This window comes from Pongo pygmaeus, chromosome X (genome assembly GCF_028885625.2).
Source record: "Pongo pygmaeus isolate AG05252 chromosome X, NHGRI_mPonPyg2-v2.0_pri, whole genome shotgun sequence".
Taxonomy (NCBI): Eukaryota; Metazoa; Chordata; class Mammalia; order Primates; family Hominidae; genus Pongo; species Pongo pygmaeus.
Window position 1 is genome coordinate 6,812,324 of NC_072396.2, and position 4,096 is coordinate 6,816,419.

The window sequence follows — 4,096 nt, forward strand, 5'->3', positions numbered from 1 at the left end:
TATTTTTTCAGATTTAGGGGATATATCTGCTTGTTTGTTATATGAGTATGTTGCATACTGGTGGGGATTCAGCTTCTAGCATACCCATTACCCAAATAGTGAACATTGTACCCAACAGGTAATTTTCCAAGCCTCATGCCCCTCTGTCTTCCATTTTGGAGTCTCCAGTGTTTATTATCTCCATTTTTATGCCCATGTGTGTCCACTGTTTAGCTCTCACTTATAAGTGAGAACATACAGTATTTGGTTTTCTGCTTCTGAGTTAATGGACTTAGGACAGTGGCTTCCAGCTTCATCCATATTGCAGTTAAAGACTTGATTTTATTTTATTTTTTTATGGCTGTGTAGTTCTTTCTTTCTTTCTTTCATTATTATTTTTTTTTGGCTGCCCCAAAGGGCAGACAGGTTTATTGGTCAGCAGCCGGGAAAATCAATGGTTGGACTTGGCCACATGCTGCAGCTCTTCCTTCTTCTTGATGGCATAGGAGTTGGAGAAGCCCTAGGCGGCAATGATGAGCTTATCTGCCAGGCACTCAGCAATGGTCTTGATGTTCCGGAAGGGAGCCTCACAAGTGCCTGTTCACAGCAGCCAGATGGCCTGATTCACATGGTGCAGTGGAGACACGTCCACAGCCTGTCGTCTCACAGTCCTGGCTCGCCCAATGCGTGTGGAGCCCTCCCAGGGACCACTGTTGATGATGCACCAGGGCTTGCAGAGGGTTCTTGCCTGTGAGCAGGTGTATGATCTCGAAGGCATACTTGACAAGGCGCACAGTCGTGAGCTTCTTGCAGTTGTTGCGGCCATGCATCATCAGGGAGTTAGTGAGGGGCTCCATAACTGGGCACTGAGCTTTGTGGAAGCGTTTGGGGGCATACCACCCTGCAATGTGAGGCAGGTACTTGGCATACTTCTCCGTCACTGCAATGTAATCCTGCAGGGAAATGTCATTGATCTGCACATCATCGGTGCTCCACTTCCCAAAAAGCTTGATGTCAAGGGTCTGTGCCACCGCTGGTGCTGCTGTCTCCCACTCGGTCATCCTGAGAGCATAGCCTGAGAGTCTCTGTCGCTCAGCGTGGACCACGCGCCGCCTTGGCACAGAAAGGCAGAGCGGCTGTGTAGTTTTCTATTATGTATATGCACCACATTTTCTTTACCCAGTAAATCATCAATGGACATGATTTTCTGAAGGAGACGTCTCAGGAGAAGGGCAGGACAGCAGGCTAGGGACAGGAGAGCAGAGAGCTAGACTGGATATGGTCCCACCTGGAGCTGTATTTCAACTTGCACTTCAAATTTAGTCCCATCTTGAGGCAAAATAGCTGACCTATGTTTCCAGGGCATGCAAAATCGCTGCATCCAGATGATGTCCGTGAAGGATTGTAATAGTAATGAAAAGTGGTTATGACGTGTGTTAAGTGAATCAGAGACTAGACAGGAATCTACCACAAACACAGTCTTAACCATGCACTAAAGTCTACTTAACCAAGACTAAAGAGAGTTATACAAAAGCATTATTCGTGGTTATCTCTGGAAGATGCAAGATCTCTAGAAGATGAAAGGTGGTCATTTTCTTTAATTTTAAAAATAAATTTCCAAAGTTTTTACAGTGGACTTAGTGTAGTGAACAAGAACACGTTCACTACACTAGAACAAGAACACCTAATATGTGTTCAAAATCTTGTTTAGCAACCCAAGTAAGGTATGACTGAACAATTTACTTTCCATCCTTTAAAAGGGGGTTGATAAATTTTGACGCATGACCAAATCCAACTGACCATCTGTTTTGTAAATAAAGTTTTATTGGAACTCCTCACCTATGACTGCTTTTGTACAATAGCAGAACGGAATAGTTTCCACTCTGATAGGTTTAAAAGAGAGCATGTGGGTGAAAAAATCACTCAACTCTTACAATACTATTGTCACTTCCACAACTCACTTTATTTTCCATCAGAAGCACAACTAGTCCTTGCAGGCTCTTATTACAAAGAAAGAAAATTAGACTCAGTAATTAAAGTGAATTGCCTAAGTCCCCATAACTATCTCAAAGCATGTGGAACCAGACATATGTGTGATTCTCAATACACAACCTTTACAATCAATTCGTTGCTTCCAAGAAATCAGTAACTATCTATTTTCAGGTAAATCCCAGGTTTCCAGAGTGGAACTAGGGAGTAGAAAAGGTTGCATATAAAGGTTCATTAGGTTTTAGCAGTATTACGTTTTTCATACAGGGCTAGTTTGCTCAAGTACTTTTGATCATTTGTGGACAATGCAGTTCAGGTAAATCCTACCGGGGATTATGTAAATTTAATGTTTGAATGCATTCTTTTGCATATTGGAAGCTCATATAACTTTTTGTGTAGCGTATTAGTGCAGGAATTCTTTTACTAGAAGTAAGAACGTAAAGCTTACCAGAATTCATTATTTTCATTCCTCAAGATGAGAAATATTGTGCTTTTGTATTCTATTACATAATTCTGTGCTTTGGAGCAAAGACAATCTGTAACAGACATTTTATTCCACCTGTTTTTGCTATATTTACTGTAGTCCTATAGATGTAGGTTAGAGAAAAAAGTTAAAGTAGATGAATAAAATATACTTTCCCTGTCTTTTTTTGGGGGGGAATCCTTAAGAATGAAATGTAAGTAGTTTTGTAAGTGTATGAAAGGCAACCTCTCAGTGCTGTTTCTCTGTGTTCTTTCAAATAGCTGTTATATTCTCAAATATCTCAGCATGAATGATAGAACTCAGGAATGGTAAATATGATGGCTTAGGCTGCACCAGAAGGACAGAGCAGGGTCGTGATCCATTCTGAAATGCATGGCAGGTGATATTTAGAAACAGGCTATCTGGGGCCAGGTACAGTGACTCACACCTGTAATTCTAGCATTTTGGGAGGCCAAGGCAGGAAGATTGCTTGAGCCCTGGAGTTCAAGACTAGCCTGGGCAACAGGCTACTTGCCCAGGCTAATCTTGAACTCCAGGACTCAAGCAATCTTTTGTAACAAGACCTCGTGTCTACAAAAAAAAAAAAAATTTTAAAGAAACCAGCCAGACATGGTGGTCTACACCTTCAGTCCTAGCTACTCAGGAAACTGGGGCAGGAGGATCCCTCGAGCCAGGGATTTTGAGGCTGCAGTGAGCTGTCATTAGACCATTGCACTCCAGCTTGGGTGGCAGAGAGAGACCCTGTCTTTAGAAAAAAAAAACTGTTTTAAAATTAAGAAATAGAAATAAGCTCTTTGCAAATAGTAAATGAGTTTCTTCCATATGTAAGGTGCCCTGCTAAGAAATGTGTAAATGAGACACAGTCTCCGTATTATGAGCTGAATATTTTTTGTAGAAGAAATACATGTTTTAGGCGAATACTTATAGTACAGGGAACAGGCAATGTAGTCAATGCGTTCAACAATAAATGATTAATTATTTCCTATTTACCAGGTGTTTTACTGGAAAGACAAACGGAGTACTCTTCACTCTCTGCTGCTTCATATTACAAATAATCTGCCTTAAGAGCATTGCTGAAGTAGAAAAATTAACCAAAACACAATTGAATGATTTTTTTCACTGGTGATGGGAAGAAGATCAGGGGTTGGATCGACCAACCAGTTCCCAGTATCATATTGGATTCTACTTTATCCTGCAGCTCTTGAAGTTAGAGGTGAGGAGAAAACTGAAGACCACAAGCCACACCAACGACTTGGGTGAATGAGCTACCACAGACCACTGTCCACACATTCAGAATATCTTGCAAGATTCCATTCCTGTCTCCACCTTTCACTGGGTGAGTGATGGATATAGAAAGCCAGGCTAATGATGGTAAAGATGTGTACCTGCCACAGGATAGTCCTGTGTTTGGGGTGGTGCCCATGGTTGAGCTAGGACAGTAGGCAGCCTCTTCTTTGCATTGGTCATTTCATCCCTATAAATAGTTTTGCTTGGGGTACCTGAATTCAACTGTGCCAGGTCATTTAAGGCTAACAGTGAGGCAGGATATTTCCCTGATCCCTTCATGGGTGGGAACTGGAGTGCATGGGTGCTGGCAGGGGTGAACTCCACTCATTCACTGCTCCACCACTTGTGGGAGGGGGA

General features: G+C 42.1%; 1 pseudogene; it reads right to left on the reverse strand.

Moving 5' to 3' along the window:
* Nucleotides 1-430: 430 nt before the first annotated feature.
* On the reverse strand, nt 431-1,040 carry LOC129025423 (small ribosomal subunit protein uS7-like; annotated as a pseudogene).
* Nucleotides 1,041-4,096: the final 3,056 nt, after the last annotated feature.